Genomic DNA, 8693 nt, shown 5'->3' with positions numbered 1-8693 from the left:
TTTCAAAATCAACTAAGTAAAGTTTTGCTTTGTAACGACCAATTTGAAAGCTATGTAAATGGCGTGGTCTTCTTGGAAATCCTATTCAGGGCACTTTCTGAACTCCTGGTTGACATCGCAGCCTATTCTGCCCCTTTGCTTCTCAGGGTCTGAGAACATAGACTCCAAAACCAAACTGCCTGGGGTTTGCCCTGGCTCTCCCACCTTCCGTATCTCATCAAATTTAAGACGTATTGACTATAAGACACGTCACTGTTTTAAGCATCACTAAGAAAGAAAAAAAAAAAAGCTCCCAATTAAATTAGAACGCAATGCTAATGTGCCATCAATTGTAGGGCACATCCTAATTTCAGTAGTGCTGACATGTGACAAAAATTTTAGAATTGATGAACTACGACCCTTGTTTAGGGAATTTAACCTCCTAACTTAACCTTTCTCTGCGTCACCGTCACAGTTAAAAGATGAGAAAATAATGGTATCTACCTCAGAGGGGGTTTGTGAGGATTCAATGAGTTAATTAATGCAAAATGCTCAGAACATTCCTTGGCACGGAATGAGCACTGAATTAACCCTAATTATTATTCAACATATACCACTCAAATTGACAAATACTTGCTCCAGTGCAGTGTGGAAGTTTTCGTGGTTGTTATCGCTGCTAGGGGAAAAGCCAGCACGGTAACGCCCACACGCTGCAAACTGTGATTTTGCAGAAATAAAAGCAAGCCAGATTGGGAGAATGGTAGCGGATCGTTTCTCTCTGCCTTGGTCTCTGAGTGATTTCTTCAAGTATACCCTGGTTTCCCACAGAAAAGTGCCTGGCTTGCCTGATAATTATTCTGTTGTGGAAAGGGCTTTTGCATTCATGATGCTCTTGTGGATTATTTCTGCCAAATTTTTCGTTGCTCTGAGCGCTTCCTGGAGGCACCACAGCCATTGGAGGACGCTGACCTCAGAGGAATGCCAGGCAGGGTTTGATGCAAACAATCCATGCTGTGCCTGGGCCAGATGGTTCCACACAGCAAGCACTGTTATTTCATTCACAAAAAGTCAGAAATAATTTGATTTTGCCATTTTAGCCCCAACAAACGGAAAAGTGAACAGCCCTATCTTGACGAGCAGGTCCATGTTGATGAAACTCATTTTTTTGCAAATAGATGAACATAGGTGCAAATGAGAATTCTCAGAGTAATTGCTGCTTCGCTGAGGTTGACTCAGAATTAAAACCCAGAAGGGCAAAGCTCCAAGTCCACATATGTTTTCCAGACTCTTGGAAACTCTTGCATTTTGTTGTTGTCCTTAGCCTCTGCTATCCCTAACTTCCTCCTGAAGTTATTGAAGAACGAGATATTTGGATGATTAGAATGTGATCTAGCTGGCTCTGATTTAAAGGCGTATGTCTGTTTTTACACCCAACCAAGTCGGATCAAAAAAGAAACTGTGTGGGTGTTGGCACTGGGGCTCAGGATGCCTAGCTCCAGAGTTTGAGAAAAAGCACTGGCCTGGGGTTTAGGAGACCTAAGTCCTTGCCTCTTTTTTGGGATGACCCAAGGGTCACTCTTCATCACTGTCTGGGTTTCAGATTCCTCATTTATGGTCTCTCCTAGTCTGAAATCTCCATGATGTAAGGAACTTAGTAAACATCTGGTTCTGTTGGGTGTCATTAAACACAATGCAATGGTTAATTTTGTGTGTCGGCTGGCTAGGCCATGGTGCCCAGGTGTTTGGTCAAACACTAGTCTAGACGTTGCTGGGAGGGTACTTTGTAGACATGGTTAACACAATCAGTTGACTTTAAATAAAACAGATTACTCTCCATGATGTGAGTGGACCTCATTTAATCTCTTGGAGGTCTTAAAGGCAAAGACCAAGGTCTCCTGGAGAAGAAGGAATTCTTCTATGTTACAAGACTGTAACATAGAAATGCTGCCCGAGTTGAGATCCTGTTGGCCTGCCCTACATATTTCGCACTCAAGCCTGCAGTACTAGCTCTTACTTGAATTTCCAGCCTGCTGGCTTTCTCTACAGATTCCAGTGTTGCCAACCCCTACAATTGCATGAGCCAGTTTCTGAAAATAAATCTCTCTTTCCTCTCTCTCTCTCTCATTATATACATAGTACTTGCTGGACCATTTGCCCTGACTTACTTTGCACTTGACCTCCCTACCTGACCTTCTCAGGTTCTGACTTATTTTTTTACACATGAACTTGCCTCACCCATCACCTCTACATGTCTAGCTTCAACCCGTGTTTTTCTCTCAGATGACCATAATTTAAATGTTTCTTTTGGCGTAGCTAGTGTTTATTTCCCTGAGTCAAACTTCCTCTGATCTGCCCCCAATCTTGAGACCTCATCAATTGACCCTGAGGGACCTGGACGCATATGACTGAGCTCAGATATACGACTGTCCACACACTCAGAGCCTCCAGGGCTTCTGCCTTTTGTGCTTCACTGGCCTATAGCATTCTTGCCCTACATACTTCCTCAGAAATCACATTTTTTGCACGGTGCTTCCATACTTTTACAAAGGGTTAAAAAGCATCCGGATGCATCTCCATCTCCTGGGTGATGTATTTCTTATTCATGTCACAGGAGATATGTGGTTATAGGAGTACATGTTTGTTAATTAAAAGGGAGTGTGTATAATTATTTTTCACTTAGTCACAAGGGACATTCTAAAAAGTAAGTATGGTTGTATGTGTGTATGTGCATGTGTAAAATTATTTTGCAGCAAATGTTTGCAAAGCTCTTAGAGATCCATGGAGGGAGGTTGCTTGGGCAATGCCAAGAATTATTAGAAATACAGATTTTGCTAACCTACTCTGGAAGACTCTTATCATATAACAAGCGTTTCCCTTAATAAGGGGCACCTCACAGGAAGTTCAGGGAGTATTGTGACTTCAATGCACTGCCCATCTGTCAAGGTCTGAAGAATCCTATATATGGTCTTCCTGTCTGCTGTGTGTTAAGGACAGTTAGATATTTTGCTCTTCCTTGTACTCTAGTGGAATTAGGCTGTGTTCGTGTTATATAACACCACCGTCTCACTCTGTAATGAGCAACATCTAAGGAGGAGGCAGCAGGGAGAACAAAGCCACCTGCCCTTTGCCAACCCCTCCATGCTCTGCCAGTGCACCTGCAGAGAACTCTGAGGGCTCGTCCTGGAAGAGAGACTGCTTATTATGTTTCATTGTGTAGATGACACAGGGCCTTTCCAGGACAGGCCGGACTAAAAAATCTCTGCTTTGTTTCTTGGCCAGGTTTTATCCAAGGTCTCCTAGGGATGAGGGATGATTAAACAGCTGCCTTGCTGAGCCCTTGCCTTTCACATTCACCTGCTTTGAGAAATTCGATCACTCAGAGACACGAAACATTCAAAGGAAGCTCCCAGTGATCAGTGATTCAATAGGTTCAGGGCTAAACTGGGAAAGCGTCACATGTTGGTTACGCCTCGGTAGCACTTGTCCACAGTTCAAGTCTGACCCATTGGTGTGCAAAGTCAGACTGAAGTTTTGTTACTCCTCTTAAACATAAGATAAGCATCCCTTTCTAGCCTACTCCCTGCCACTGCTGGGGTGGGAGAGGTTATCAGTTAGGGCCCTTTCTGTTGAGACAGAAACACGGTTCAAATTGGTTTAAGTGAAAAAGGAAATGTATTTGATCAACTAACCAAAAAGTCCAAGGCTGGGCTGGCTTCCTGGCTCAAATTAGGTCAACAGGACTTGGTTTCTCTCCATCTCTAGGCTCTGCCTTCTGTTTGATTGGCTTATTTTCAGCGGTCATGTGGTGGGCCCCAGCAGTTCCAGACTCCCCCTTGTGGTGGCAAGGTGGCGCAATAGTTCTAGCCTCCACAGTATAAAGCTGGGGTCAGTAAACTTTTCCTGTGAAGGTGCCAAATAGGAAATACTTTAGGTATTGTAGGCCATATAGTTTCAGTTGCAGATACTCAACACTGCTGTTAGTGTGTGGAAGCAGCCTTAGACGATATGTAAATAAATGAGCGTGGCTATGTTCCAATAAAATTTTATTTAAAAAACAGGCAATGGGCTGGATTTGGCTTGAGAGCTATATAGGTTGTAGATCCCTGGAACTACAGAGCGGTTATTGGAAAAATGGCTGCTCAGGAGGGGAGCTAACATGGTGACGTCGTAGGAGGACGGTAGGCTCATCTCATCCCTGCAACACAGCTAGATAAGTGTCAAATCATTCCGAATACCCAAGAAATCCACCTGAAGACTTAACAGAACACATTCCACAACTACAGGGAGAGAAGAGGCTGCACTGAGGAAGGTAGGAAGTGTGGAGACGTTTAGGGGAGAAGTGGAAAATGGCTGCTCAGCCAGGGACTAATTTCCCAGCTTCCCTGTAATTGAGTATGGCCACATGACTGAGTTCTAGCCAATAGAAGTTATGTGGAGCATTTCTGGGTCGAACCTTTCAATAAGCAGGTGTGCCCCTTTACTGTCTCTTTACCTTCTGAGATTGGTTGCATATGATGAGGCAGTTCTAGGAGGGGCAGAGCCACAGGACAAAAGAATCTGATTCCTGAATCACTGGCACTGCGTGCCAGGGAGTTACCCAACAAACAGGAACAATTGCCTCAGACTGTTATGTGAGTGGAAATACATTTCTGTTTTGCTCAAGTCATTATACATTTTGGGTCTATTTTTAATAGCAGTTTACCTGCCTTAAGTAATACAGAAATTAGTGTCAGAGAGGGAGTGCTAATGTAAGAAACACCTAAAACAGGTGGCATTTACTTAGTAGTTGTGCCATGAAAGTTAAGACAATAGAGCAGGCTGCAAAAATGGTGACCCATGTTATGCAGTGGCAAAATACTTGTTAAAACTGTCGCCCACAATCATTTGGAAGGCAGACCAAGATGGGCCCGTAGCTCTAGGGGGAGCCATTAGAAAGAGACAGAGTGTTAGCACATGTCAGAGTTGAGCTCCTTGCTACTTACAACAAGTTGCGCTGCTAGAAAAATGTGGTCCCTGGCAATAATTGACCAGTTTGTAAGCAGAAATAAAAGAAAAGGAAGACAGCCCCCAAATCTGGAAAAGTGTATTGATTCTAGATCCCAAATGGAAAGAAATAAGACTAAAGAAAAAAAAATATCCTAGACTTAGGACAAAAACTCATTAAGAATTCCCAGTTAAATATGGGGCACCTGGGTGGCTCAGTCAGTTAAGTGTCTGACTCTTGGTTTTGGCTTAGGTCTTGATCTTGTGGTTCATAGGATTGAGCTCCATGTCGGGCTGGTGCTGTGGCATGGAGACTGCTTGGGATTCTCTCTCTCCCTCCCTCCCTCCCTCCTTCCCTCTCTCTCTCTCTCAAAAATAAATAAGCTTGAAAAAAAAAGTTAAAAAAAAAAAAAGAATTCTCCGTTAAATATAGCAGCTCAGCCCCTGTAGCAAAACTCAGATTAAGGGTGTAGCCTTTCCACCCGAGTCTATCATTCAGATGACCTCAAGGTAGCTGCCATTAAGTTGAGAGAAAGCTATGGACAGGAGGAAAAAAATAATTTAGGCTTCAGAATTATGTCCAGGAAAAAATTTGGGGTGTGGTTACTGGCACTTGGAATCCAGTGGAAGCAAATAAATCAGAAGATTACTAAGTTTTGTAGGGAATTGTATTACTAAGGAGTCACAAGCTGGGATGAAATCATCTTTGATTGGTCAAGCTTGCCCTTTGTTCCTAGATTTGCCTGAGAAGAAAGTGGGCTAGGAAGGCTGTACAGTCTTTCAGGAGTATACTTCGGAAGTGGCCCAAAAGGATAATGGACAAGGAAGGATATCCAAAAGGATGGAGCAAGGGGCCTTAGAGAAAAATAGATAATGAAACCCTCCCAGAGAGCAGATTAAAGGACTAAGCAAGGCGTTTATCCCCTCTTACCTGGCAAAGGGCCTTCACACTGCCCACCTAGCAAGATTCCATTGTGCTATTAACCAAGGACTCTTTACCATTCTCCCTTTTTCTGAATGAGAGTTTTATTGCAGTTCTCAAGTCCCTGTTCCTCCATGGCATAGCAGATGCGGATTGGAGGAGCAAATAACTGGGTCTTTTAGTTAATAATTGTTGGACCATCAGGAGCCACATGTAGATCTGATTGAGGAGACGTTGTGTTCTCCAGAGTCCCAGAATTTCAAGTGGTTGTAGAGACTGAACGGAGCTCTGGGTTATTTTACTTAAGGAGGACGTGGGTGTAGGCTCTCTCTGCGGGATGAAGGGTGCAAATGGACAGTTGTGTCTGGAAGGGAAGACTGATAGATTGACAGCTATTTACTAAAAATCCGTTTCCTCTTCTTCTTGAATGCACAGCTAGGCCACAATTCCCAGGCTACATGTGCAGTTGGGTGTGTCTATATGAGCGAGTTCTAGCCAACAGAATGTGAGTGGAAGTGATACAGGCCATTTCCAGGTCAAGAAGGTTGTGTGTCCCCACCTTACTTCCTCCCCCTTCTTTTGGCTGGACATACATAATGATGAGGTCCTGGACCCTTGGGGATAGTACAGCCACAAGCTGGAAGGCGCCTGAGTTTCTGAATCATCACATGGAAAAGAGCTGTCTTCAAACTGTTGAGTAAGTAAAAAATAAACTATTGTTTTTGAACAATTATAAGTGTACTTGTTACCGCAGCTTAGCCTACTTAATTAATACAAGAAGGAACATGGTCTCTCTCTCTCTCTCTCTCTTTCTCTCTGTCTGCTTAACCCTTTCTCTCTCACTTAAGTCTGGTTGTCATTGCTCTGCCGTATGTATCCCAGATGTTAACTGGCATTTCGTTTTTCCTTGAGTTCTTGATGAAACTAGAATAAACTCTCAATTCCTCTTTCTGTGGGTATCCAAAGCCTTTTCCACAATGTCTCTGAATTCCCAATGCATCTTATGGATTCCTTTCCTTCTTGAGTTCCTCAGCTCATGTGGTCTCTGTTCTGTTCCACAGTGACCAGACATGAAACTCAGACCCTTTTCTGACTCACACACGCATACACATCACACACACCCCTCACACCAATTATTTATGGGCATGAAAGTTTGTGTCGAGGATGACAAGGAAGAAATGGAGGAAGAGCTCACAACCATGGTTGTGCAAACTTTAAATGGAATGTAGGTGTTGCCATTTTTAAGTCACCCACCGGTTTGCTGTACCCACTCTGAACTTATCTCCTTAGTTTCCACTCTTCTCTCTCTCTTTTTCTCCTTCCTCTTTTCTTGTAACAGGAACCAGACAAAAGCTCTTGGAGATGGACAGATGAACAATCTGGCACTCTGGAAATACTAATAAGGAGATGTCTTTTTTTTTTTTTTTTTTTTTTTTGAGGGGGAGAGGGGCAGAGAGAGAGAGAGAGAGAGAGAGAGAGAATCTCAAGCAGGCTTTATACCCAGTGTAGAGATCAGTATATAAAGTGTGCATTGTGTTCCAAAAATATCAAAAGCCAAACCAAAGTCCAAACCAGACAATGACCTTCACTCCTAACTCCTGGCCCACAGGTTTGATGCAGGCCCTGAGGACATTTATCTCAGAGGGTCTCATTGGGTCTTTCCTCTCTGACTTTTCCTGCCATCTTGACAGATCTTCTTAGCTGACCTGTGGTTTTGTATGTGGTTCTTGCTCCCCACTCATTCAGATCTAAGACTTTGTTCCTCTCAGTTCCATGCTCAGGCCCAGCCCTGGGAAGTCCAGCCTGGTCAGACTCCCAGAAAGGGAAAGTTGGATGAATGACAGCAGCCTGGGTCAGCCCTCCGTTGCCCACTTACCAGTAGCTATAACTTCTTTGGTTTCTGAGCCCCCTGTTATCTTGGCAGATGGTTGGTTGAAGTCTCTAGTCTGCAGAAGCAGGGCTTCAAATTAGTTGTACTCTTCAGGGTCCAGTATCCTAATTTCAGGGGGTCACTTGCTCCCTGAACTGTGGCCCAGCACTACCTATGCCTAATTGGAACCACTGGGGTATTTGCTTAAGTTTTTTGATCTATACTCTCTGTGCTGGGGTTCTGCATGCTGCCTAGATCTTGTAAGCCTAGTTGTCCTTGGAACTGGACAATATCCCTGAAGGACAATATCCCCCTCTTATTGGTGGGCCCTGGTTGGTTCCTTTGTCTAAATAAGCTGATCACCCGGAAGTAAAACCCTGCTGCCTGCCTGTCTTCCAGTGTCCCCTTCTTGACATTGCCCAAGGAGGTCACTTAGAAGCCAGCTGAAGACAATAACTTTCTACATCAGGTGTGTACCCAGGACCACCTGCCTACTAGTTCTCCCAGCTGTGGATTCTTTCTGTGGAGTCCTGAGCTTACAGTCCCTGATACCTGCTTCCTGATCTTCAATTTAGTCTTGATGTCTTTCTTGGAATCTGTGACCTTAGCTCTTTTACTTCCTCTCTCTTTTGAACTGACCAAGCCTTAGAGAGGCATCCGCAACTCCCTCTAACTCCACACTGTGTTGCCAGATTTGCAAATAAGAATACAGGGTACCCTGTTAAAATATAAACATCAGATAAACAATAAACAGTATCTGCAAGTCCCATGCAATATTTGGGACTTACTGACACTACAGATTTATCCATAGTTTAGATAAACTTCAAATCTAGGTGTGTGTCTTATATTTTATTTGGTAATCTTACATCTACAGTTCCTTATAGAAGAAATGGTCTTAAGCTCTTCCTTAAGCATACATAGGTGGTCCTATGCCATAGG

At 43.6% G+C, this 8693-nt stretch overlaps 1 long non-coding RNA gene across 1 annotated transcript; it reads right to left on the bottom strand.

The window, feature by feature from the left end:
• Positions 1–5587: 5587 nt before the first annotated feature.
• LOC109272882 (uncharacterized) lies at positions 5588–7834 on the bottom strand. Its single transcript, XR_002082646.2, has 3 exons — positions 7761–7834; positions 6478–6574; positions 5588–6261 (listed from the first exon to the last, which is right to left on the bottom strand). It is a non-coding gene; the product is annotated as an uncharacterized LOC109272882 (long non-coding RNA).
• Between the last annotated feature and the right edge of the window lie 859 nt (positions 7835–8693).

This window comes from Panthera pardus, unplaced genomic scaffold, assembly GCF_024362965.1.
Source record: "Panthera pardus isolate Hobbes unplaced genomic scaffold, ASM2436296v1 HiC_scaffold_22, whole genome shotgun sequence".
Classification (NCBI taxonomy): Eukaryota; Metazoa; Chordata; class Mammalia; order Carnivora; family Felidae; genus Panthera; species Panthera pardus.
The sequence above is the reverse complement of the archived record's forward strand: the minus strand, read 5'-3'. Positions and strand labels throughout refer to the sequence as shown.